The sequence below is a fragment of the Anarhichas minor genome, unplaced genomic scaffold (genome assembly GCF_050575085.1).
Source record: "Anarhichas minor isolate MPS153535 unplaced genomic scaffold, ASM5057508v1 ptg000069l, whole genome shotgun sequence".
Lineage (NCBI taxonomy): Eukaryota > Metazoa > Chordata > Actinopteri > Perciformes > Anarhichadidae > Anarhichas > Anarhichas minor.
In genome coordinates this window covers 362896-380046 of record NW_027466515.1, presented here as the reverse complement: position 1 = coordinate 380046, position 17151 = coordinate 362896, and the positions used below count along the sequence as shown (strand labels likewise).

Sequence of the window (17151 nt, the reverse complement as noted above, 5' to 3'; positions counted from 1 at the left end):
GAGGTGTTGCTGGGATTTGAAGCCAGGATCTCCTGTTTACAAGACAGGCACTTTGACCAATTAAGCCAAAGCGCCTATCTGACTGACTATTCCTTAGATTTTGAACTTTCGGTCATATTCACAGATATGAAACAATAAAGCTGAAGGATACTCTGCTTTGTCACAGGCACTGCTGGGAATTGAACCCAGGATCTCCTGTTTACGAGACAGGCACTTTGACCAACTAAGCCACAGCGCCTCTGTGAAGGTCTTTTTAACAAATTTCATACGGTCGTTAATTTTCTCAAATATGAGAGCAAAACGTTGAAGTCAAGACTACCCAGGAGAGGTGCTGCTGCGATTTGAACCCAGGATCTCCTGTTTACTAGACAGGCACTTTGACCAACTAAGCCACAGCACCTCTGTGAAGGTCTTTTTCACAAATTTTAAACGGTCGTTAATTTTCTCAAATATGAGAGCAAAAAGTTGAAGACAAGACTACCCAGGAGAGGCGCTGCAGGGATTTGAAACCAGGATCTCCTGTTTACTAGACAGGCACTTTGACCAACTAAGCCACAGCACCTCTGTGAAGGTCTTTTTCACAAATTCTAAACCGTCTTTAATTTTCACCAATATGAAACCAAAAAGTTGAAGTCTACACTGTATTGCAGCAGGCAGTGCGTCACCAAAAAGATTCAGTCTGATCCTTTCTCATTTAGTGCTCTGACTATTTTTGTCTTTGAGGCGCTGCTGGGATTTGAACCCAGGATCTCCTGTTTACTAGACAGGCACTTTGACCAACTAAGCCACAGCACCTCTGTGAAGATCTTTTTCACAAATTGTAAATGGTCGTTAATTTTCTCAAATATGAGAGCAAAACGTTGAAGTCAAGACTACCCAGGAGAGGTGCTGCTGGGATTTGAACCCAGGATCTCCTGTTTACTAGACAGGCACTTTGACCAACTAAGCCACAGCACTTCTGTGAAGGTCTTTTTCACAAATTCTAAACCGTCTTTAATTTTCACCAATATGAAACCAAAAAGTTGAAGTCTACACTGTATTGCAGCAGGCAGTGCGTCACCAAAAAGATTCAGTCTGATCCTTTCTCATTTAGTGCTCTGACTATTTTTGTCTTTGAGGCGCTGCTGGGATTTGAACCCAGGATCTCCTGTTTACGAGACAGGCACTTTGACCAACTAAGCCACAGCGCCTCTGTGAAGGTCTTTTTAACAAATTTCATACGGTCGTTAATTTTCTCAAATATGAGAGCAAAAAGTTGAAGTCAAGACCACTCAGGAGAGGCGCTGCTGGGATTTGAACCCAGGATCTCCTGTTTACTAGACAGGCACTTTGACCAACTAAGCCACAGCACCTCTGTGAAGATCTTTTTTACAAATTTTAAACGGTCGTTAATTTTCTCAAATATGAGAGCAAAAAGTTGAAGACAAGACTACCCAGGAGAGGCGCTGCAGGGATTTGAACCCAGGATCTCCTGTTTACGAGACAGGCACTTTGACCAACTAAGCCACAGCACCTCTGTGAAGGTCTTTTTCACAAATTGTAAACCGTCTTTAATTTTCACCAATATGAAACCAAAAAGTTGAAGTCTACACTGTATTGCAGCAGGCAGTGCGTCACCAAATTGATTAAGTCTGATCCTTTCTGATTTAGTGCTCTGACTATTTTTGTCTTTGAGGTGTTGCTGGGATTTGAAGCCAGGATCTCCTGTTTACAAGACAGGCACTTTGACCAATTAAGCCAAAGCGCCTATCTGACTGACTATTCCTTAGATTTTGAACTTTCGGTCATATTCACAGATATGAAACAATAAAGCTGAAGGATACTCTGCTTTGTCACAGGCACTGCTGGGAATTGAACCCAGGATCTCCTGTTTACGAGACAGGCACTTTGACCAACTAAGCCACAGCGCCTCTGTGAAGGTCTTTCTAACAAATTTCATACGGTCGTTAATTTTCTCAAATATGAGAGCAAAACGTTGAAGTCAAGACTACCCAGGAGAGGTGCTGCTGGGATTTGAACCCAGGATCTCCTGTTTACTAGACAGGCACTTTGACCAACTAAGCCACAGCACCTCTGTGAAGGTCTTTTTCACAAATTTTAAACGGTCGTTAATTTACTCAAATATGAGAGCAAAAAGTTGAAGACAAGACTACCCAGGAGAGGCGCTGCAGGGATTTGAACCCAGGATCTCCTGTTTACTAGACAGGCACTTTGACCAACTAAGCCACAGCGCCTCTGTGAAGATCTTTTTAACAAATTTCATACGGTCGTTAATTTTCTCAAATATGAGAGCAAAAAGTTGATGTCAAGACCACTCAGGAGAGGCGCTGCTGGGATTTGAACCCAGGATCTCCTGTTTACTAGACAGGCACTTTGACCAACTAAGCCACAGCACCTCTGTGAAGATCTTTTTTACAAATTTTAAACGGTCGTTAATTTTCTCAAATATGAGAGCAAAAAGTTGAAGACAAGACTACCCAGGAGAGGCGCTGCAGGGATTTGAACCCAGGATCTCCTGTTTACGAGACAGGCACTTTGACCAACTAAGCCACAGCACCTCTGTGAAGGTCTTTTTAACAAATTTCATACGGTCGTTAATTTTCTCAAATATGAGAGCAAAAAGTTGAAGACAAGACTACCCAGGAGAGGCGCTGCAGGGATTTGAACCCAGGATCTCCTGTTTACGAGACAGGCACTTTGACCAACTAAGCCACAGCACCTCTGTGAAGGTCTTTTTCACAAATTGTAAACCGTCTTTAATTTTCACCAATATGAAACCAAAAAGTTGAAGTCTACACTGTATTGCAGCAGGCAGTGCGTCACCAAATTGATTAAGTCTGATCCTTTCTGATTTAGTGCTCTGACTATTTTTGTCTTTGAGGTGTTGCTGGGATTTGAAGCCAGGATCTCCTGTTTACAAGACAGGCACTTTGACCAATTAAGCCAAAGCGCCTATCTGACTGACTATTCCTTAGATTTTGAACTTTCGGTCATATTCACAGATATGAAACAATAAAGCTGAAGGATACTCTGCTTTGTCACAGGCACTGCTGGGAATTGAACCCAGGATCTCCTGTTTACGAGACAGGCACTTTGACCAACTAAGCCACAGCGCCTCTGTGAAGGTCTTTTTAACAAATTTCATACGGTCGTTAATTTTCTCAAATATGAGAGCAAAACGTTGAAGTCAAGACTACCCAGGAGAGGTGCTGCTGCGATTTGAACCCAGGATCTCCTGTTTACTAGACAGGCACTTTGACCAACTAAGCCACAGCACCTCTGTGAAGGTCTTTTTCACAAATTTTAAACGGTCGTTAATTTTCTCAAATATGAGAGCAAAAAGTTGAAGACAAGACTACCCAGGAGAGGCGCTGCAGGGATTTGAAACCAGGATCTCCTGTTTACTAGACAGGCACTTTGACCAACTAAGCCACAGCACCTCTGTGAAGGTCTTTTTCACAAATTCTAAACCGTCTTTAATTTTCACCAATATGAAACCAAAAAGTTGAAGTCTACACTGTATTGCAGCAGGCAGTGCGTCACCAAAAAGATTCAGTCTGATCCTTTCTCATTTAGTGCTCTGACTATTTTTGTCTTTGAGGCGCTGCTGGGATTTGAACCCAGGATCTCCTGTTTACTAGACAGGCACTTTGACCAACTAAGCCACAGCACCTCTGTGAAGATCTTTTTCACAAATTGTAAATGGTCGTTAATTTTCTCAAATATGAGAGCAAAACGTTGAAGTCAAGACTACCCAGGAGAGGTGCTGCTGGGATTTGAACCCAGGATCTCCTGTTTACTAGACAGGCACTTTGACCAACTAAGCCACAGCACTTCTGTGAAGGTCTTTTTCACAAATTCTAAACCGTCTTTAATTTTCACCAATATGAAACCAAAAAGTTGAAGTCTACACTGTATTGCAGCAGGCAGTGCGTCACCAAAAAGATTCAGTCTGATCCTTTCTCATTTAGTGCTCTGACTATTTTTGTCTTTGAGGCGCTGCTGGGATTTGAACCCAGGATCTCCTGTTTACGAGACAGGCACTTTGACCAACTAAGCCACAGCGCCTCTGTGAAGGTCTTTTTAACAAATTTCATACGGTCGTTAATTTTCTCAAATATGAGAGCAAAAAGTTGAAGTCAAGACCACTCAGGAGAGGCGCTGCTGGGATTTGAACCCAGGATCTCCTGTTTACTAGACAGGCACTTTGACCAACTAAGCCACAGCACCTCTGTGAAGATCTTTTTTACAAATTTTAAACGGTCGTTAATTTTCTCAAATATGAGAGCAAAAAGTTGAAGACAAGACTACCCAGGAGAGGCGCTGCAGGGATTTGAACCCAGGATCTCCTGTTTACGAGACAGGCACTTTGACCAACTAAGCCACAGCACCTCTGTGAAGGTCTTTTTCACAAATTGTAAACCGTCTTTAATTTTCACCAATATGAAACCAAAAAGTTGAAGTCTACACTGTATTGCAGCAGGCAGTGCGTCACCAAATTGATTAAGTCTGATCCTTTCTGATTTAGTGCTCTGACTATTTTTGTCTTTGAGGTGTTGCTGGGATTTGAAGCCAGGATCTCCTGTTTACAAGACAGGCACTTTGACCAATTAAGCCAAAGCGCCTATCTGACTGACTATTCCTTAGATTTTGAACTTTCGGTCATATTCACAGATATGAAACAATAAAGCTGAAGGATACTCTGCTTTGTCACAGGCACTGCTGGGAATTGAACCCAGGATCTCCTGTTTACGAGACAGGCACTTTGACCAACTAAGCCACAGCGCCTCTGTGAAGGTCTTTTTAACAAATTTCATACGGTCGTTAATTTTCTCAAATATGAGAGCAAAACGTTGAAGTCAAGACTACCCAGGAGAGGTGCTGCTGCGATTTGAACCCAGGATCTCCTGTTTACTAGACAGGCACTTTGACCAACTAAGCCACAGCACCTCTGTGAAGGTCTTTTTCACAAATTTTAAACGGTCGTTAATTTTCTCAAATATGAGAGCAAAAAGTTGAAGACAAGACTACCCAGGAGAGGCGCTGCAGGGATTTGAAACCAGGATCTCCTGTTTACTAGACAGGCACTTTGACCAACTAAGCCACAGCACCTCTGTGAAGGTCTTTTTCACAAATTCTAAACCGTCTTTAATTTTCACCAATATGAAACCAAAAAGTTGAAGTCTACACTGTATTGCAGCAGGCAGTGCGTCACCAAAAAGATTCAGTCTGATCCTTTCTCATTTAGTGCTCTGACTATTTTTGTCTTTGAGGCGCTGCTGGGATTTGAACCCAGGATCTCCTGTTTACTAGACAGGCACTTTGACCAACTAAGCCACAGCACCTCTGTGAAGATCTTTTTCACAAATTGTAAATGGTCGTTAATTTTCTCAAATATGAGAGCAAAACGTTGAAGTCAAGACTACCCAGGAGAGGTGCTGCTGGGATTTGAACCCAGGATCTCCTGTTTACTAGACAGGCACTTTGACCAACTAAGCCACAGCACTTCTGTGAAGGTCTTTTTCACAAATTCTAAACCGTCTTTAATTTTCACCAATATGAAACCAAAAAGTTGAAGTCTACACTGTATTGCAGCAGGCAGTGCGTCACCAAAAAGATTCAGTCTGATCCTTTCTCATTTAGTGCTCTGACTATTTTTGTCTTTGAGGCGCTGCTGGGATTTGAACCCAGGATCTCCTGTTTACGAGACAGGCACTTTGACCAACTAAGCCACAGCGCCTCTGTGAAGGTCTTTTTAACAAATTTCATACGGTCGTTAATTTTCTCAAATATGAGAGCAAAAAGTTGAAGTCAAGACCACTCAGGAGAGGCGCTGCTGGGATTTGAACCCAGGATCTCCTGTTTACTAGACAGGCACTTTGACCAACTAAGCCACAGCACCTCTGTGAAGGTCTTTTTCACAAATTCTAAACCGTCTTTAATTTTCACCAATATGAAACCAAAAAGTTGAAGTCTACACTGTATTGCAGCAGGCAGTGCGTCACCAAAAAGATTCAGTCTGATCCTTTCTCATTTAGTGCTCTGACTATTTTTGTCTTTGAGGCGCTGCTGGGATTTGAACCCAGGATCTCCTGTTTACTAGACAGGCACTTTGACCAACTAAGCCACAGCACCTCTGTGAAGATCTTTTTCACAAATTGTAAATGGTCGTTAATTTTCTCAAATATGAGAGCAAAACGTTGAAGTCAAGACTACCCAGGAGAGGTGCTGCTGGGATTTGAACCCAGGATCTCCTGTTTACTAGACAGGCACTTTGACCAACTAAGCCACAGCACTTCTGTGAAGGTCTTTTTCACAAATTCTAAACCGTCTTTAATTTTCACCAATATGAAACCAAAAAGTTGAAGTCTACACTGTATTGCAGCAGGCAGTGCGTCACCAAAAAGATTCAGTCTGATCCTTTCTCATTTAGTGCTCTGACTATTTTTGTCTTTGAGGCGCTGCTGGGATTTGAACCCAGGATCTCCTGTTTACGAGACAGGCACTTTGACCAACTAAGCCACAGCGCCTCTGTGAAGGTCTTTTTAACAAATTTCATACGGTCGTTAATTTTCTCAAATATGAGAGCAAAAAGTTGAAGTCAAGACCACTCAGGAGAGGCGCTGCTGGGATTTGAACCCAGGATCTCCTGTTTACTAGACAGGCACTTTGACCAACTAAGCCACAGCACCTCTGTGAAGATCTTTTTTACAAATTTTAAACGGTCGTTAATTTTCTCAAATATGAGAGCAAAAAGTTGAAGACAAGACTACCCAGGAGAGGCGCTGCAGGGATTTGAACCCAGGATCTCCTGTTTACGAGACAGGCACTTTGACCAACTAAGCCACAGCACCTCTGTGAAGGTCTTTTTCACAAATTGTAAACCGTCTTTAATTTTCACCAATATGAAACCAAAAAGTTGAAGTCTACACTGTATTGCAGCAGGCAGTGCGTCACCAAATTGATTAAGTCTGATCCTTTCTGATTTAGTGCTCTGACTATTTTTGTCTTTGAGGTGTTGCTGGGATTTGAAGCCAGGATCTCCTGTTTACAAGACAGGCACTTTGACCAATTAAGCCAAAGCACCTATCTGACTGACTATTCCTTAGATTTTGAACTTTCGGTCATATTCACAGATATGAAACAATAAAGCTGAAGGATACTCTGCTTTGTCACAGGCACTGCTGGGAATTGAACCCAGGATCTCCTGTTTACGAGACAGGCACTTTGACCAACTAAGCCACAGCGCCTCTGTGAAGGTCTTTTTAACAAATTTCATACGGTCGTTAATTTTCTCAAATATGAGAGCAAAACGTTGAAGTCAAGACTACCCAGGAGAGGTGCTGCTGCGATTTGAACCCAGGATCTCCTGTTTACTAGACAGGCACTTTGACCAACTAAGCCACAGCACCTCTGTGAAGGTCTTTTTCACAAATTTTAAACGGTCGTTAATTTTCTCAAATATGAGAGCAAAAAGTTGAAGACAAGACTACCCAGGAGAGGCGCTGCAGGGATTTGAAACCAGGATCTCCTGTTTACTAGACGGGCACTTTGACCAACTAAGCCACAGCACCTCTGTGAAGGTCTTTTTCACAAATTCTAAACCGTCTTTAATTTTCACCAATATGAAACCAAAAAGTTGAAGTTTACACTGTATTGTAACAGACAGTGCATCACCAAAAAGATTCAGTCTGATCCTTTCTCATTTAGCGCTATGACTATTTTTCTCTTTGAGGCACTGCTGGGATTTGAACCCAGGATCTCCTGTTTACAAGACAGGCACTTTGACCAACTAAGCCACAGCGCCTATCTGACTGACTATTCCTTAGATTTTGAACTTTCGGTCATATTCACAGGTATGAAACAATAAAGCTGAAGGATACTCTGATTTGTCACAGGCACTGCTGGGAATTGAACCCAGGATCTCCAGTTTACGAGACAGGCACTTTGACCAACTAAGCCACAGCGCCTCTGTGAAGGTCTTTTTAACAAATTTCATACGGTCGTTAATTTTCTCAAATATGAGAGCAAAACGTTGAAGTCAAGACTACCCAGGAGAGGTGCTGCTGCGATTTGAACCCAGGATCTCCTGTTTACTAGACAGGCACTTTGACCAACTAAGCCACAGCACCTCTGTGAAGGTCTTTTTCACAAATTTTAAACGGTCGTTAATTTTCTCAAATATGAGAGCAAAAAGTTGAAGACAAGACTACCCAGGAGAGGCGCTGCAGGGATTTGAACCCAGGATCTCCTGTTTACTAGACAGGCACTTTGACCAACTAAGCCACAGCGCCTGTCTGACTGACTATTCCTTAGATTTTGAACTTTCGGTCATATTCACAGATATGAAACAATAAAGCTGAAGGCTACTCTGCTTTGTCACAGGCACTGCTGGGAATTGAACCCAGGATCTCCTGTTTACGAGACAGGCACTTTGACCAACTAAGCCACAGCGCCTCTGTGAAGGTCTTTTTAACAAATTTCATACGGTCGTTAATTTTCTCAAATATGAGAGCAAAACGTTGAAGTCAAGACTACCCAGGAGAGGTGCTGCTGGGATTTGAACCCAGGATCTCCTGTTTACTAGACAGGCACTTTGACCAACTAAGCCACAGCACTTCTGTGAAGGTCTTTTTCACAAATTCTAAACCGTCTTTAATTTTCACCAATATGAAACCAAAAAGTTGAAGTCTACACTGTATTGCAGCAGGCAGTGCGTCACCAAAAAGATTCAGTCTGATCCTTTCTCATTTAGTGCTCTGACTATTTTTGTCTTTGAGGCGCTGCTGGGATTTGAACCCAGGATCTCCTGTTTACAAGACAGGCACTTTAACCAACTAAGCCACAGCGCCTCTGTGAAGGTCTTTTTAACAAATTTCATACGGTCGTTAATTTTCTCAAATATGAGAGCAAAAAGTTGAAGTCAAGACTACCCAGGAGAGGCGCTGCAGGGATTTGAAACCAGGATCTCCTGTTTACTAGACAGGCACTTTGACCAACTAAGCCACAGCACCTCTGTGAAGGTCTTTTTCACAAATTCTAAACCGTCTTTAATTTTCACCAATATGAAACCAAAAAGTTGAAGTTTACACTGTATTGTAACAGACAGTGCATCACCAAAAAGATTCAGTCTGATCCTTTCTCATTTAGCACTATGACTATTTTTCTCTTTGAGGCACTGCTGGGATTTGAACCCAGGATCTCCTGTTTACAAGACAGGCACTTTGACCAACTAAGCCACAGCGCCTATCTGACTGACTATTCCTTAGATTTTGAACTTTCGGTCATATTCACAGGTATGAAACAATAAAGCTGAAGGATACTCTGCTTTGTCACAGGCACTGCTGGGAATTGAACCCAGGATCTCCTGTTTACGAGACAGGCACTTTGACCAACTAAGCCACAGCGCCTCTGTGAAGGTCTTTTTAACAAATTTCATACGGTCGTTAATTTTCTCAAATATGAGAGCAAAACGTTGAAGTCAAGACTACCCAGGAGAGGTGCTGCTGCGATTTGAACCCAGGATCTCCTGTTTACTAGACAGGCACTTTGACCAACTAAGCCACAGCACCTCTGTGAAGGTCTTTTTCACAAATTTTAAACGGTCGTTAATTTTCTCAAATATGAGAGCAAAAAGTTGAAGACAAGACTACCCAGGAGAGGCGCTGCAGGAATTTGAACCCAGGATCTCCTGTTTACTAGACAGGCACTTTGACCAACTAAGCCACAGCGCCTGTCTGACTGACTATTCCTTAGATTTTGAACTTTCGGTCATATTCACAGATATGAAACAATAAAGCTGAAGGCTACTCTGCTTTGTCACAGGCACTGCTGGGAATTGAACCCAGGATCTCCTGTTTACGAGACAGGCACTTTGACCAACTAAGCCACAGCGCCTCTGTGAAGGTCTTTTTAACAAATTTCATACGGTCGTTAATTTTCTCAAATATGAGAGCAAAACGTTGAAGTCAAGACTACCCAGGAGAGGTGCTGCTGGGATTTGAACCCAGGATCTCCTGTTTACTAGACAGGCACTTTGACCAACTAAGCCACAGCACTTCTGTGAAGGTCTTTTTCACAAATTCTAAACCGTCTTTAATTTTCACCAATATGAAACCAAAAAGTTGAAGTCTACACTGTATTGCAGCAGGCAGTGCGTCACCAAAAAGATTCAGTCTGATTCTTTCTCATTTAGTGCTCTGACTATTTTTGTCTTTGAGGCGCTGCTGGGATTTGAACCCAGGATCTCCTGTTTACAAGACAGGCACTTTAACCAACTAAGCCACAGCGCCTCTGTGAAGGTCTTTTTAACAAATTTCATACGGTCGTTAATTTTCTCAAATATGAGAGCAAAAAGTTGAAGTCAAGACTACCCAGGGGAGGCGCTGCTGGGATTTTAACCCAGGATCTCCTGTTTACTAGACAGGCACTTTGACCAACTAAGCCACAGCACCTCTGTGAAGGTCTTTTTCACAAATTCTAAACCGTCTTTAATTTTCACCAATATGAAACCAAAAAGTTGAAGTTTACACTGTATTGTAACAGACAGTGCGTCACCAAAAAGATTCAGTCTGATCCTTTCTCATTTAGCGCTATGACTATTTTTCTCTTTGAGGCACTGCTGGGATTTGAACCCAGGATCTCCTGTTTACAAGACAGGCACTTTGACCAACTAAGCCACAGCGCCTATCTGACTGACTATTCCTTAGATTTTGAACTTTCGGTCATATTCACAGGTATGAAACAATAAAGCTGAAGGATACTCTGCTTTGTCACAGGCACTGCTGGGAATTGAACCCAGGATCTCCTGTTTACGAGACAGGCACTTTGACCAACTAAGCCACAGCGCCTCTGTGAAGGTCTTTTTAACAAATTTCATACGGTCGTTAATTTTCTCAAATATGAGAGCAAAACGTTGAAGTCAAGACTACCCAGGAGAGGTGCTGCTGCGATTTGAACCCAGGATCTCCTGTTTACTAGACAGGCACTTTGACCAACTAAGCCACAGCACCTCTGTGAAGGTCTTTTTCACAAATTTTAAACGGTCGTTAATTTTCTCAAATATGAGAGCAAAAAGTTGAAGACAAGACTACCCAGGAGAGGCGCTGCAGGGATTTGAACCCAGGATCTCCTGTTTACTAGACAGGCACTTTGACCAACTAAGCCACAGCGCCTGTCTGACTGACTATTCCTTAGATTTTGAACTTTCGGTCATATTCACAGATATGAAACAATAAAGCTGAAGGCTACTCTGCTTTGTCACAGGCGCTGCTGGGAATTGAACCCAGGATCTCCTGTTTACGAGACAGGCACTTTGACCAACTAAGCCACAGCGCCTCTGTGAAGGTCTTTTTAACAAATTTCATACGGTCGTTAATTTTCTCAAATATGAGAGCAAAACGTTGAAGTCAAGACTACCCAGGAGAGGTGCTGCTGGGATTTGAACCCAGGATCTCCTGTTTACTAGACAGGCACTTTGACCAACTAAGCCACAGCACCTCTGTGAAGGTCTTTTTCACAAATTTTAAACGGTCGTTAATTTTCTCAAATATGAGAGCAAAAAGTTGAAGACAAGACTACCCAGGAGAGGCGCTGCAGGGATTTGAACCCAGGATCTCCTGTTTACTAGACAGGCACTTTGACCAACTAAGCCACAGCGCCTGTCTGACTGACTATTCCTTAGATTTTGAACTTTCGGTCATATTCACAGATATGAAACAATAAAGCTGAAGGCTACTCTGCTTTGTCACAGGCGCTGCTGGGAATTGAACCCAGGATCTCCTGTTTACGAGACAGGCACTTTGACCAACTAAGCCACAGCGCCTCTGTGAAGGTCTTTTTAACAAATTTCATACGGTCGTTAATTTTCTCAAATATGAGAGCAAAACGTTGAAGTCAAGACTACCCAGGAGAGGTGCTGCTGGGATTTGAACCCAGGATCTCCTGTTTACTAGACAGGCACTTTGACCAACTAAGCCACAGCACTTCTGTGAAGGTCTTTTTCACAAATTCTAAACCGTCTTTAATTTTCACCAATATGAAACCAAAAAGTTGAAGTCTACACTGTATTGCAGCAGGCAGTGCGTCACCAAAAAGATTCAGTCTGATTCTTTCTCATTTAGTGCTCTGACTATTTTTGTCTTTGAGGCGCTGCTGGGATTTGAACCCAGGATCTCCTGTTTACAAGACAGGCACTTTAACCAACTAAGCCACAGCGCCTCTGTGAAGGTCTTTTTAACAAATTTCATACGGTCGTTAATTTTCTCAAATATGAGAGCAAAAAGTTGAAGTCAAGACTACCCAGGGGAGGCGCTGCTGGGATTTTAACCCAGGATCTCCTGTTTACTAGACAGGCACTTTGACCAACTAAGCCACAGCACCTCTGTGAAGGTCTTTTTCACAAATTCTAAACCGTCTTTAATTTTCACCAATATGAAACCAAAAAGTTGAAGTTTACACTGTATTGTAACAGACAGTGCGTCACCAAAAAGATTCAGTCTGATCCTTTCTCATTTAGCGCTATGACTATTTTTCTCTTTGATGCACTGCTGGGATTTGAACCCAGGATCTCCTGTTTACAAGACAGGCACTTTGACCAACTAAGCCACAGCGCCTATCTGACTGACTATTCCTTAGATTTTGAACTTTCGGTCATATTCACAGATATGAAACAATAAAGCTGAAGGCTACTCTGCTTTGTCACAGGCACTGCTGGGAATTGAACCCAGGATCTCCTGTTTACGAGACAGGCACTTTGACCAACTAAGCCACAGCGCCTCTGTGAAGGTCTTTTTAACAAATTTCATACGGTCGTTAATTTTCTCAAATATGAGAGCAAAAAGTTGAAGTCAAGACTACCCAGGAGAGCCGCTGCTGGGATTTGAACCCTGGATCTCCTGTTTACTAGACAGGCACTTTGACCAACTAAGCCACAGCACCTCTGTGAAAGTCTTTTTCACAAATTCTAAACTGTCTTTAATTTTCACAAATATGAAACCAAAAAGTTGAAGTTTACACTGTATTGTAACAGACAGTGCATCACCAAAAAGATTCAGTCTGATCCTTTCTCATTTAGCGCTATGACTATTTTTCTCTTTGAGGCACTGCTGGGATTTGAACCCAGGATCTCCTGTTTACAAGACAGGCACTTTGACCAACTAAGCCACAGCGCCTATCTGACTGACTATTCCTTAGATTTTGAACTTTCGGTCATATTCACAGGTATGAAACAATAAAGCTGAAGGATACTCTGCTTTGTCACAGGCACTGCTGGGAATTGAACCCAGGATCTCCTGTTTACGAGACAGGCACTTTGACCAACTAAGCCACAGCGCCTCTGTGAAGGTCTTTTTAACAAATTTCATACGGTCGTTAATTTTCTCAAATATGAGAGCAAAAAGTTGAAGTCAAGACTACCCAGGAGAGCCGCTGCTGGGATTTGAACCCTGGATCTCCTGTTTACTAGACAGGCACTTTGACCAACTAAGCCACAGCACCTCTGTGAAAGTCTTTTTCACAAATTCTAAACTGTCTTTAATTTTCACAAATATGAAACCAAAAAGTTGAAGTTTACACTGTATTGTAACAGACAGTGCATCACCAAAAAGATTCAGTCTGATCCTTTCTCATTTAGCGCTATGACTATTTTTCTCTTTGAGGCACTGCTGGGATTTGAACCCAGGATCTCCTGTTTACAAGACAGGCACTTTGACCAACTAAGCCACAGCGCCTATCTGACTGACTATTCCTTAGATTTTGAACTTTCGGTCATATTCACAGGTATGAAACAATAAAGCTGAAGGATACTCTGCTTTGTCACAGGCACTGCTGGGAATTGAACCCAGGATCTCCTGTTTACGAGACAGGCACTTTGACCAACTAAGCCACAGCGCCTCTGTGAAGGTCTTTTTAACAAATTTCATACGGTCGTTAATTTTCTCAAATATGAGAGCAAAACGTTGAAGTCAAGACTACCCAGGAGAGGTGCTGCTGCGATTTGAACCCAGGATCTCCTGTTTACTAGACAGGCACTTTGACCAACTAAGCCACAGCACCTCTGTGAAGGTCTTTTTCACAAATTTTAAACGGTCGTTAATTTTCTCAAATATGAGAGCAAAAAGTTGAAGACAAGACTACCCAGGAGAGGCGCTGCAGGGATTTGAACCCAGGATCTCCTGTTTACTAGACAGGCACTTTGACCAACTAAGCCACAGCGCCTGTCTGACTGACTATTCCTTAGATTTTGAACTTTCGGTCATATTCACAGATATGAAACAATAAAGCTGAAGGCTACTCTGCTTTGTCACAGGCACTGCTGGGAATTGAACCCAGGATCTCCTGTTTACGAGACAGGCACTTTGACCAACTAAGCCACAGCGCCTCTGTGAAGGTCTTTTTAACAAATTTCATACGGTCGTTAATTTTCTCAAATATGAGAGCAAAACGTTGAAGTCAAGACTACCCAGGAGAGGTGCTGCTGGGATTTGAACCCAGGATCTCCTGTTTACTAGACAGGCACTTTGACCAACTAAGCCACAGCACTTCTGTGAAGGTCTTTTTCACAAATTCTAAACCGTCTTTAATTTTCACCAATATGAAACCAAAAAGTTGAAGTCTACACTGTATTGCAGCAGGCAGTGCGTCACCAAAAAGATTCAGTCTGATCCTTTCTCATTTAGTGCTCTGACTATTTTTGTCTTTGAGGCGCTGCTGGGATTTGAACCCAGGATCTCCTGTTTACAAGACAGGCACTTTAACCAACTAAGCCACAGCGCCTCTGTGAAGGTCTTTCTAACAAATTTCATACGGTCGTTAATTTTCTCAAATATGAGAGCAAAAAGTTGAAGTCAAGACTACCCAGGGGAGGCGCTGCTGGGATTTTAACCCAGGATCTCCTGTTTACTAGACAGGCACTTTGACCAACTAAGCCACAGCACCTCTGTGAAGGTCTTTTTCACAAATTCTAAACCGTCTTTAATTTTCACCAATATGAAACCAAAAAGTTGAAGTTTACACTGTATTGTAACAGACAGTGCGTCACCAAAAAGATTCAGTCTGATCCTTTCTCATTTAGCGCTATGACTATTTTTCTCTTTGAGGCACTGCTGGGATTTGAACCCAGGATCTCCTGTTTACAAGACAGGCACTTTGACCAACTAAGCCACAGCGCCTATCTGACTGACTATTCCTTAGATTTTGAACTTTCGGTCATATTCACAGGTATGAAACAATAAAGCTGAAGGATACTCTGCTTTGTCACAGGCACTGCTGGGAATTGAACCCAGGATCTCCTGTTTACGAGACAGGCACTTTGACCAACTAAGCCACAGCGCCTCTGTGAAGGTCTTTTTAACAAATTTCATACGGTCGTTAATTTTCTCAAATATGAGAGCAAAACGTTGAAGTCAAGACTACCCAGGAGAGGTGCTGCTGCGATTTGAACCCAGGATCTCCTGTTTACTAGACAGGCACTTTGACCAACTAAGCCACAGCACCTCTGTGAAGGTCTTTTTCACAAATTTTAAACGGTCGTTAATTTTCTCAAATATGAGAGCAAAAAGTTGAAGACAAGACTACCCAGGAGAGGCCCTGCTGGGATTTGAACCCAGGATCTCTTGTTTACTAGACAGGCACTTTGACCAACTAAGCCACAGCACTTCTGTGAAGGTCTTTTTCACAAATTCTAAACCGTCTTTAATTTTCACCAATATGAAACCAAAAAGTTGAAGTCTACACTGTATTGCAGCAGGCAGTGCGTCACCAAAAAGATTCAGTCTGTTCCTTTCTCATTTAGTGCTCTGACTATTTTTGTCTTTGAGGCGCTGCTGGGATTTGAACCCAGGATCTCCTGTTTACAAGACAGGCACTTTAACCAACTAAGCCACAGCGCCTCTGTGAAGGTCTTTTTAACAAATTTCATACGGTCGTTAATTTTCTCAAATATGAGAGCAAAAAGTTGAAGTCAAGACTACCCAGGGGAGGCGCTGCTGGGATTTTAACCCAGGATCTCCTGTTTACTAGACAGGCACTTTGACCAACTAAGCCACAGCACCTCTGTGAAGGTCTTTTTCACAAATTCTAAACCGTCTTTAATTTTCACCAATATGAAACCAAAAAGTTGAAGTCTACACTGTATTGCAGCAGGCAGTGCGTCACCAAAAAGATTCAGTCTGTTCCTTTCTCATTTAGTGCTCTGACTATTTTTGTCTTTGAGGCGCTGCTGGGATTTGAACCCAGGATCTCCTGTTTACAAGACAGGCACTTTAACCAACTAAGCCACAGCACCTCTGTGAAGGTCTTTTTCACAAATTCTAAACCGTCTTTAATTTTCACCAATATGAAACCAAAAAGTTGAAGTTTACACTGTATTGTAACAGACAGTGCGTCACCAAAAAGATTCAGTCTGATCCTTTCTCATTTAGCGCTATGACTATTTTTCTCTTTGATGCACTGCTGGGATTTGAACCCAGGATCTCCTGTTTACAAGACAGGCACTTTGACCAACTAAGCCACAGCGCCTATCTGACTGACTATTCCTTAGATTTTGAACTTTCGGTCATATTCACAGATATGAAACAATAAAGCTGAAGGCTACTCTGCTTTGTCACAGGCACTGCTGGGAATTGAACCCAGGATCTCCTGTTTACGAGACAGGCACTTTGACCAACTAAGCCACAGCGCCTCTGTGAAGGTCTTTTTAACAAATTTCATACGGTCGTTAATTTTCTCAAATATGAGAGCAAAAAGTTGAAGTCAAGACTACCCAGGAGAGGCGCTGCTGGGATTTGAACCCTGGATCTCCTGTTTACTAGACAGGCACTTTGACCAACTAAGCCACAGCACCTCTGTGAAAGTCTTTTTCACAAATTCTAAACTGTCTTTAATTTTCACAAATATGAAACCAAAAAGTTGAAGTTTACACTGTATTGTAACAGACAGTGCATCACCAAAAAGATTCAGTCTGATCCTTTCTCATTTAGCGCTATGACTATTTTTCTCTTTGAGGCACTGCTGGGATTTGAACCCAGGATCTCCTGTTTACAAGACAGGCACTTTGACCAACTAAGCCACAGCGCCTATCTGACTGACTATTCCTTAGATTTTGAACTTTCGGTCATATTCACAGGTATGAAACAATAAAGCTGAAGGATA

General features: G+C 42.3%; 88 non-coding genes across 88 annotated transcripts; all 88 read right to left on the bottom strand.

The window, feature by feature from the left end:
- Positions 1-164: 164 nt before the first annotated feature.
- Positions 165-238, bottom strand: trnat-cgu (transfer RNA threonine (anticodon CGU)). The gene has a single exon. It is a non-coding gene; the product is annotated as a tRNA-Thr (tRNA).
- An 88-nt stretch (positions 239-326) lies between these two features.
- Positions 327-400, bottom strand: trnat-agu (transfer RNA threonine (anticodon AGU)). Its single transcript has one exon. It is a non-coding gene; the product is annotated as a tRNA-Thr (tRNA).
- Positions 401-488: 88 nt separating this feature from the next.
- On the bottom strand, positions 489-562 carry trnat-agu (transfer RNA threonine (anticodon AGU)). Its single transcript has one exon. It is a non-coding gene; the product is annotated as a tRNA-Thr (tRNA).
- Positions 563-721: 159 nt separating this feature from the next.
- On the bottom strand, positions 722-795 carry trnat-agu (transfer RNA threonine (anticodon AGU)). Its single transcript has one exon. It is a non-coding gene; the product is annotated as a tRNA-Thr (tRNA).
- Positions 796-883: 88 nt separating this feature from the next.
- Positions 884-957, bottom strand: trnat-agu (transfer RNA threonine (anticodon AGU)). Its single transcript has one exon. It is a non-coding gene; the product is annotated as a tRNA-Thr (tRNA).
- Positions 958-1116: 159 nt separating this feature from the next.
- Positions 1117-1190, bottom strand: trnat-cgu (transfer RNA threonine (anticodon CGU)). Its single transcript has one exon. It is a non-coding gene; the product is annotated as a tRNA-Thr (tRNA).
- Positions 1191-1278: 88 nt separating this feature from the next.
- On the bottom strand, positions 1279-1352 carry trnat-agu (transfer RNA threonine (anticodon AGU)). The gene has a single exon. It is a non-coding gene; the product is annotated as a tRNA-Thr (tRNA).
- An 88-nt stretch (positions 1353-1440) lies between these two features.
- trnat-cgu (transfer RNA threonine (anticodon CGU)) lies at positions 1441-1514 on the bottom strand. The gene has a single exon. It is a non-coding gene; the product is annotated as a tRNA-Thr (tRNA).
- Positions 1515-1836: 322 nt separating this feature from the next.
- Positions 1837-1910, bottom strand: trnat-cgu (transfer RNA threonine (anticodon CGU)). Its single transcript has one exon. It is a non-coding gene; the product is annotated as a tRNA-Thr (tRNA).
- An 88-nt stretch (positions 1911-1998) lies between these two features.
- On the bottom strand, positions 1999-2072 carry trnat-agu (transfer RNA threonine (anticodon AGU)). Its single transcript has one exon. It is a non-coding gene; the product is annotated as a tRNA-Thr (tRNA).
- Positions 2073-2160: 88 nt separating this feature from the next.
- On the bottom strand, positions 2161-2234 carry trnat-agu (transfer RNA threonine (anticodon AGU)). The gene has a single exon. It is a non-coding gene; the product is annotated as a tRNA-Thr (tRNA).
- An 88-nt stretch (positions 2235-2322) lies between these two features.
- On the bottom strand, positions 2323-2396 carry trnat-agu (transfer RNA threonine (anticodon AGU)). Its single transcript has one exon. It is a non-coding gene; the product is annotated as a tRNA-Thr (tRNA).
- An 88-nt stretch (positions 2397-2484) lies between these two features.
- On the bottom strand, positions 2485-2558 carry trnat-cgu (transfer RNA threonine (anticodon CGU)). Its single transcript has one exon. It is a non-coding gene; the product is annotated as a tRNA-Thr (tRNA).
- Positions 2559-2646: 88 nt separating this feature from the next.
- On the bottom strand, positions 2647-2720 carry trnat-cgu (transfer RNA threonine (anticodon CGU)). Its single transcript has one exon. It is a non-coding gene; the product is annotated as a tRNA-Thr (tRNA).
- Positions 2721-3042: 322 nt separating this feature from the next.
- On the bottom strand, positions 3043-3116 carry trnat-cgu (transfer RNA threonine (anticodon CGU)). The gene has a single exon. It is a non-coding gene; the product is annotated as a tRNA-Thr (tRNA).
- An 88-nt stretch (positions 3117-3204) lies between these two features.
- On the bottom strand, positions 3205-3278 carry trnat-agu (transfer RNA threonine (anticodon AGU)). Its single transcript has one exon. It is a non-coding gene; the product is annotated as a tRNA-Thr (tRNA).
- An 88-nt stretch (positions 3279-3366) lies between these two features.
- trnat-agu (transfer RNA threonine (anticodon AGU)) lies at positions 3367-3440 on the bottom strand. The gene has a single exon. It is a non-coding gene; the product is annotated as a tRNA-Thr (tRNA).
- A 159-nt stretch (positions 3441-3599) lies between these two features.
- Positions 3600-3673, bottom strand: trnat-agu (transfer RNA threonine (anticodon AGU)). The gene has a single exon. It is a non-coding gene; the product is annotated as a tRNA-Thr (tRNA).
- An 88-nt stretch (positions 3674-3761) lies between these two features.
- trnat-agu (transfer RNA threonine (anticodon AGU)) lies at positions 3762-3835 on the bottom strand. Its single transcript has one exon. It is a non-coding gene; the product is annotated as a tRNA-Thr (tRNA).
- Positions 3836-3994: 159 nt separating this feature from the next.
- trnat-cgu (transfer RNA threonine (anticodon CGU)) lies at positions 3995-4068 on the bottom strand. The gene has a single exon. It is a non-coding gene; the product is annotated as a tRNA-Thr (tRNA).
- An 88-nt stretch (positions 4069-4156) lies between these two features.
- Positions 4157-4230, bottom strand: trnat-agu (transfer RNA threonine (anticodon AGU)). Its single transcript has one exon. It is a non-coding gene; the product is annotated as a tRNA-Thr (tRNA).
- An 88-nt stretch (positions 4231-4318) lies between these two features.
- Positions 4319-4392, bottom strand: trnat-cgu (transfer RNA threonine (anticodon CGU)). Its single transcript has one exon. It is a non-coding gene; the product is annotated as a tRNA-Thr (tRNA).
- Positions 4393-4714: 322 nt separating this feature from the next.
- Positions 4715-4788, bottom strand: trnat-cgu (transfer RNA threonine (anticodon CGU)). The gene has a single exon. It is a non-coding gene; the product is annotated as a tRNA-Thr (tRNA).
- Positions 4789-4876: 88 nt separating this feature from the next.
- Positions 4877-4950, bottom strand: trnat-agu (transfer RNA threonine (anticodon AGU)). Its single transcript has one exon. It is a non-coding gene; the product is annotated as a tRNA-Thr (tRNA).
- An 88-nt stretch (positions 4951-5038) lies between these two features.
- On the bottom strand, positions 5039-5112 carry trnat-agu (transfer RNA threonine (anticodon AGU)). Its single transcript has one exon. It is a non-coding gene; the product is annotated as a tRNA-Thr (tRNA).
- Positions 5113-5271: 159 nt separating this feature from the next.
- On the bottom strand, positions 5272-5345 carry trnat-agu (transfer RNA threonine (anticodon AGU)). The gene has a single exon. It is a non-coding gene; the product is annotated as a tRNA-Thr (tRNA).
- An 88-nt stretch (positions 5346-5433) lies between these two features.
- Positions 5434-5507, bottom strand: trnat-agu (transfer RNA threonine (anticodon AGU)). The gene has a single exon. It is a non-coding gene; the product is annotated as a tRNA-Thr (tRNA).
- A 159-nt stretch (positions 5508-5666) lies between these two features.
- On the bottom strand, positions 5667-5740 carry trnat-cgu (transfer RNA threonine (anticodon CGU)). The gene has a single exon. It is a non-coding gene; the product is annotated as a tRNA-Thr (tRNA).
- An 88-nt stretch (positions 5741-5828) lies between these two features.
- Positions 5829-5902, bottom strand: trnat-agu (transfer RNA threonine (anticodon AGU)). Its single transcript has one exon. It is a non-coding gene; the product is annotated as a tRNA-Thr (tRNA).
- A 159-nt stretch (positions 5903-6061) lies between these two features.
- On the bottom strand, positions 6062-6135 carry trnat-agu (transfer RNA threonine (anticodon AGU)). The gene has a single exon. It is a non-coding gene; the product is annotated as a tRNA-Thr (tRNA).
- An 88-nt stretch (positions 6136-6223) lies between these two features.
- Positions 6224-6297, bottom strand: trnat-agu (transfer RNA threonine (anticodon AGU)). Its single transcript has one exon. It is a non-coding gene; the product is annotated as a tRNA-Thr (tRNA).
- Positions 6298-6456: 159 nt separating this feature from the next.
- On the bottom strand, positions 6457-6530 carry trnat-cgu (transfer RNA threonine (anticodon CGU)). Its single transcript has one exon. It is a non-coding gene; the product is annotated as a tRNA-Thr (tRNA).
- An 88-nt stretch (positions 6531-6618) lies between these two features.
- Positions 6619-6692, bottom strand: trnat-agu (transfer RNA threonine (anticodon AGU)). The gene has a single exon. It is a non-coding gene; the product is annotated as a tRNA-Thr (tRNA).
- Positions 6693-6780: 88 nt separating this feature from the next.
- On the bottom strand, positions 6781-6854 carry trnat-cgu (transfer RNA threonine (anticodon CGU)). Its single transcript has one exon. It is a non-coding gene; the product is annotated as a tRNA-Thr (tRNA).
- A 322-nt stretch (positions 6855-7176) lies between these two features.
- trnat-cgu (transfer RNA threonine (anticodon CGU)) lies at positions 7177-7250 on the bottom strand. Its single transcript has one exon. It is a non-coding gene; the product is annotated as a tRNA-Thr (tRNA).
- Positions 7251-7338: 88 nt separating this feature from the next.
- On the bottom strand, positions 7339-7412 carry trnat-agu (transfer RNA threonine (anticodon AGU)). The gene has a single exon. It is a non-coding gene; the product is annotated as a tRNA-Thr (tRNA).
- Positions 7413-7733: 321 nt separating this feature from the next.
- trnat-ugu (transfer RNA threonine (anticodon UGU)) lies at positions 7734-7807 on the bottom strand. The gene has a single exon. It is a non-coding gene; the product is annotated as a tRNA-Thr (tRNA).
- Positions 7808-7896: 89 nt separating this feature from the next.
- Positions 7897-7970, bottom strand: trnat-cgu (transfer RNA threonine (anticodon CGU)). The gene has a single exon. It is a non-coding gene; the product is annotated as a tRNA-Thr (tRNA).
- Positions 7971-8058: 88 nt separating this feature from the next.
- trnat-agu (transfer RNA threonine (anticodon AGU)) lies at positions 8059-8132 on the bottom strand. The gene has a single exon. It is a non-coding gene; the product is annotated as a tRNA-Thr (tRNA).
- Positions 8133-8220: 88 nt separating this feature from the next.
- Positions 8221-8294, bottom strand: trnat-agu (transfer RNA threonine (anticodon AGU)). The gene has a single exon. It is a non-coding gene; the product is annotated as a tRNA-Thr (tRNA).
- Positions 8295-8383: 89 nt separating this feature from the next.
- Positions 8384-8457, bottom strand: trnat-cgu (transfer RNA threonine (anticodon CGU)). Its single transcript has one exon. It is a non-coding gene; the product is annotated as a tRNA-Thr (tRNA).
- An 88-nt stretch (positions 8458-8545) lies between these two features.
- trnat-agu (transfer RNA threonine (anticodon AGU)) lies at positions 8546-8619 on the bottom strand. The gene has a single exon. It is a non-coding gene; the product is annotated as a tRNA-Thr (tRNA).
- A 159-nt stretch (positions 8620-8778) lies between these two features.
- trnat-ugu (transfer RNA threonine (anticodon UGU)) lies at positions 8779-8852 on the bottom strand. Its single transcript has one exon. It is a non-coding gene; the product is annotated as a tRNA-Thr (tRNA).
- Positions 8853-8940: 88 nt separating this feature from the next.
- Positions 8941-9014, bottom strand: trnat-agu (transfer RNA threonine (anticodon AGU)). Its single transcript has one exon. It is a non-coding gene; the product is annotated as a tRNA-Thr (tRNA).
- A 159-nt stretch (positions 9015-9173) lies between these two features.
- Positions 9174-9247, bottom strand: trnat-ugu (transfer RNA threonine (anticodon UGU)). The gene has a single exon. It is a non-coding gene; the product is annotated as a tRNA-Thr (tRNA).
- Positions 9248-9336: 89 nt separating this feature from the next.
- trnat-cgu (transfer RNA threonine (anticodon CGU)) lies at positions 9337-9410 on the bottom strand. Its single transcript has one exon. It is a non-coding gene; the product is annotated as a tRNA-Thr (tRNA).
- An 88-nt stretch (positions 9411-9498) lies between these two features.
- trnat-agu (transfer RNA threonine (anticodon AGU)) lies at positions 9499-9572 on the bottom strand. Its single transcript has one exon. It is a non-coding gene; the product is annotated as a tRNA-Thr (tRNA).
- An 88-nt stretch (positions 9573-9660) lies between these two features.
- On the bottom strand, positions 9661-9734 carry trnat-agu (transfer RNA threonine (anticodon AGU)). Its single transcript has one exon. It is a non-coding gene; the product is annotated as a tRNA-Thr (tRNA).
- An 89-nt stretch (positions 9735-9823) lies between these two features.
- trnat-cgu (transfer RNA threonine (anticodon CGU)) lies at positions 9824-9897 on the bottom strand. The gene has a single exon. It is a non-coding gene; the product is annotated as a tRNA-Thr (tRNA).
- An 88-nt stretch (positions 9898-9985) lies between these two features.
- Positions 9986-10059, bottom strand: trnat-agu (transfer RNA threonine (anticodon AGU)). Its single transcript has one exon. It is a non-coding gene; the product is annotated as a tRNA-Thr (tRNA).
- Positions 10060-10218: 159 nt separating this feature from the next.
- On the bottom strand, positions 10219-10292 carry trnat-ugu (transfer RNA threonine (anticodon UGU)). The gene has a single exon. It is a non-coding gene; the product is annotated as a tRNA-Thr (tRNA).
- Positions 10293-10380: 88 nt separating this feature from the next.
- On the bottom strand, positions 10381-10454 carry trnat-agu (transfer RNA threonine (anticodon AGU)). The gene has a single exon. It is a non-coding gene; the product is annotated as a tRNA-Thr (tRNA).
- A 159-nt stretch (positions 10455-10613) lies between these two features.
- trnat-ugu (transfer RNA threonine (anticodon UGU)) lies at positions 10614-10687 on the bottom strand. Its single transcript has one exon. It is a non-coding gene; the product is annotated as a tRNA-Thr (tRNA).
- An 89-nt stretch (positions 10688-10776) lies between these two features.
- Positions 10777-10850, bottom strand: trnat-cgu (transfer RNA threonine (anticodon CGU)). The gene has a single exon. It is a non-coding gene; the product is annotated as a tRNA-Thr (tRNA).
- An 88-nt stretch (positions 10851-10938) lies between these two features.
- On the bottom strand, positions 10939-11012 carry trnat-agu (transfer RNA threonine (anticodon AGU)). Its single transcript has one exon. It is a non-coding gene; the product is annotated as a tRNA-Thr (tRNA).
- An 88-nt stretch (positions 11013-11100) lies between these two features.
- trnat-agu (transfer RNA threonine (anticodon AGU)) lies at positions 11101-11174 on the bottom strand. The gene has a single exon. It is a non-coding gene; the product is annotated as a tRNA-Thr (tRNA).
- Positions 11175-11263: 89 nt separating this feature from the next.
- trnat-cgu (transfer RNA threonine (anticodon CGU)) lies at positions 11264-11337 on the bottom strand. Its single transcript has one exon. It is a non-coding gene; the product is annotated as a tRNA-Thr (tRNA).
- Positions 11338-11425: 88 nt separating this feature from the next.
- Positions 11426-11499, bottom strand: trnat-agu (transfer RNA threonine (anticodon AGU)). Its single transcript has one exon. It is a non-coding gene; the product is annotated as a tRNA-Thr (tRNA).
- An 88-nt stretch (positions 11500-11587) lies between these two features.
- trnat-agu (transfer RNA threonine (anticodon AGU)) lies at positions 11588-11661 on the bottom strand. The gene has a single exon. It is a non-coding gene; the product is annotated as a tRNA-Thr (tRNA).
- Positions 11662-11750: 89 nt separating this feature from the next.
- trnat-cgu (transfer RNA threonine (anticodon CGU)) lies at positions 11751-11824 on the bottom strand. The gene has a single exon. It is a non-coding gene; the product is annotated as a tRNA-Thr (tRNA).
- An 88-nt stretch (positions 11825-11912) lies between these two features.
- trnat-agu (transfer RNA threonine (anticodon AGU)) lies at positions 11913-11986 on the bottom strand. The gene has a single exon. It is a non-coding gene; the product is annotated as a tRNA-Thr (tRNA).
- Positions 11987-12145: 159 nt separating this feature from the next.
- On the bottom strand, positions 12146-12219 carry trnat-ugu (transfer RNA threonine (anticodon UGU)). Its single transcript has one exon. It is a non-coding gene; the product is annotated as a tRNA-Thr (tRNA).
- An 88-nt stretch (positions 12220-12307) lies between these two features.
- Positions 12308-12381, bottom strand: trnat-agu (transfer RNA threonine (anticodon AGU)). The gene has a single exon. It is a non-coding gene; the product is annotated as a tRNA-Thr (tRNA).
- A 157-nt stretch (positions 12382-12538) lies between these two features.
- Positions 12539-12614, bottom strand: trnat-ugu (transfer RNA threonine (anticodon UGU)). Its single transcript has one exon. It is a non-coding gene; the product is annotated as a tRNA-Thr (tRNA).
- Positions 12615-12703: 89 nt separating this feature from the next.
- Positions 12704-12777, bottom strand: trnat-cgu (transfer RNA threonine (anticodon CGU)). The gene has a single exon. It is a non-coding gene; the product is annotated as a tRNA-Thr (tRNA).
- An 88-nt stretch (positions 12778-12865) lies between these two features.
- trnat-agu (transfer RNA threonine (anticodon AGU)) lies at positions 12866-12939 on the bottom strand. Its single transcript has one exon. It is a non-coding gene; the product is annotated as a tRNA-Thr (tRNA).
- A 159-nt stretch (positions 12940-13098) lies between these two features.
- Positions 13099-13172, bottom strand: trnat-ugu (transfer RNA threonine (anticodon UGU)). The gene has a single exon. It is a non-coding gene; the product is annotated as a tRNA-Thr (tRNA).
- An 89-nt stretch (positions 13173-13261) lies between these two features.
- Positions 13262-13335, bottom strand: trnat-cgu (transfer RNA threonine (anticodon CGU)). Its single transcript has one exon. It is a non-coding gene; the product is annotated as a tRNA-Thr (tRNA).
- An 88-nt stretch (positions 13336-13423) lies between these two features.
- trnat-agu (transfer RNA threonine (anticodon AGU)) lies at positions 13424-13497 on the bottom strand. The gene has a single exon. It is a non-coding gene; the product is annotated as a tRNA-Thr (tRNA).
- Positions 13498-13656: 159 nt separating this feature from the next.
- On the bottom strand, positions 13657-13730 carry trnat-ugu (transfer RNA threonine (anticodon UGU)). The gene has a single exon. It is a non-coding gene; the product is annotated as a tRNA-Thr (tRNA).
- Positions 13731-13819: 89 nt separating this feature from the next.
- trnat-cgu (transfer RNA threonine (anticodon CGU)) lies at positions 13820-13893 on the bottom strand. Its single transcript has one exon. It is a non-coding gene; the product is annotated as a tRNA-Thr (tRNA).
- Positions 13894-13981: 88 nt separating this feature from the next.
- On the bottom strand, positions 13982-14055 carry trnat-agu (transfer RNA threonine (anticodon AGU)). The gene has a single exon. It is a non-coding gene; the product is annotated as a tRNA-Thr (tRNA).
- An 88-nt stretch (positions 14056-14143) lies between these two features.
- Positions 14144-14217, bottom strand: trnat-agu (transfer RNA threonine (anticodon AGU)). Its single transcript has one exon. It is a non-coding gene; the product is annotated as a tRNA-Thr (tRNA).
- Positions 14218-14306: 89 nt separating this feature from the next.
- Positions 14307-14380, bottom strand: trnat-cgu (transfer RNA threonine (anticodon CGU)). Its single transcript has one exon. It is a non-coding gene; the product is annotated as a tRNA-Thr (tRNA).
- An 88-nt stretch (positions 14381-14468) lies between these two features.
- Positions 14469-14542, bottom strand: trnat-agu (transfer RNA threonine (anticodon AGU)). Its single transcript has one exon. It is a non-coding gene; the product is annotated as a tRNA-Thr (tRNA).
- Positions 14543-14701: 159 nt separating this feature from the next.
- trnat-ugu (transfer RNA threonine (anticodon UGU)) lies at positions 14702-14775 on the bottom strand. Its single transcript has one exon. It is a non-coding gene; the product is annotated as a tRNA-Thr (tRNA).
- Positions 14776-14863: 88 nt separating this feature from the next.
- Positions 14864-14937, bottom strand: trnat-agu (transfer RNA threonine (anticodon AGU)). The gene has a single exon. It is a non-coding gene; the product is annotated as a tRNA-Thr (tRNA).
- Positions 14938-15096: 159 nt separating this feature from the next.
- Positions 15097-15170, bottom strand: trnat-ugu (transfer RNA threonine (anticodon UGU)). The gene has a single exon. It is a non-coding gene; the product is annotated as a tRNA-Thr (tRNA).
- An 89-nt stretch (positions 15171-15259) lies between these two features.
- trnat-cgu (transfer RNA threonine (anticodon CGU)) lies at positions 15260-15333 on the bottom strand. Its single transcript has one exon. It is a non-coding gene; the product is annotated as a tRNA-Thr (tRNA).
- Positions 15334-15421: 88 nt separating this feature from the next.
- trnat-agu (transfer RNA threonine (anticodon AGU)) lies at positions 15422-15495 on the bottom strand. Its single transcript has one exon. It is a non-coding gene; the product is annotated as a tRNA-Thr (tRNA).
- An 88-nt stretch (positions 15496-15583) lies between these two features.
- trnat-agu (transfer RNA threonine (anticodon AGU)) lies at positions 15584-15657 on the bottom strand. Its single transcript has one exon. It is a non-coding gene; the product is annotated as a tRNA-Thr (tRNA).
- A 159-nt stretch (positions 15658-15816) lies between these two features.
- Positions 15817-15890, bottom strand: trnat-ugu (transfer RNA threonine (anticodon UGU)). The gene has a single exon. It is a non-coding gene; the product is annotated as a tRNA-Thr (tRNA).
- An 88-nt stretch (positions 15891-15978) lies between these two features.
- Positions 15979-16052, bottom strand: trnat-agu (transfer RNA threonine (anticodon AGU)). Its single transcript has one exon. It is a non-coding gene; the product is annotated as a tRNA-Thr (tRNA).
- A 159-nt stretch (positions 16053-16211) lies between these two features.
- trnat-ugu (transfer RNA threonine (anticodon UGU)) lies at positions 16212-16285 on the bottom strand. Its single transcript has one exon. It is a non-coding gene; the product is annotated as a tRNA-Thr (tRNA).
- A 157-nt stretch (positions 16286-16442) lies between these two features.
- Positions 16443-16518, bottom strand: trnat-ugu (transfer RNA threonine (anticodon UGU)). Its single transcript has one exon. It is a non-coding gene; the product is annotated as a tRNA-Thr (tRNA).
- An 89-nt stretch (positions 16519-16607) lies between these two features.
- trnat-cgu (transfer RNA threonine (anticodon CGU)) lies at positions 16608-16681 on the bottom strand. The gene has a single exon. It is a non-coding gene; the product is annotated as a tRNA-Thr (tRNA).
- Positions 16682-16769: 88 nt separating this feature from the next.
- trnat-agu (transfer RNA threonine (anticodon AGU)) lies at positions 16770-16843 on the bottom strand. The gene has a single exon. It is a non-coding gene; the product is annotated as a tRNA-Thr (tRNA).
- Positions 16844-17002: 159 nt separating this feature from the next.
- Positions 17003-17076, bottom strand: trnat-ugu (transfer RNA threonine (anticodon UGU)). Its single transcript has one exon. It is a non-coding gene; the product is annotated as a tRNA-Thr (tRNA).
- Positions 17077-17151: the final 75 nt, after the last annotated feature.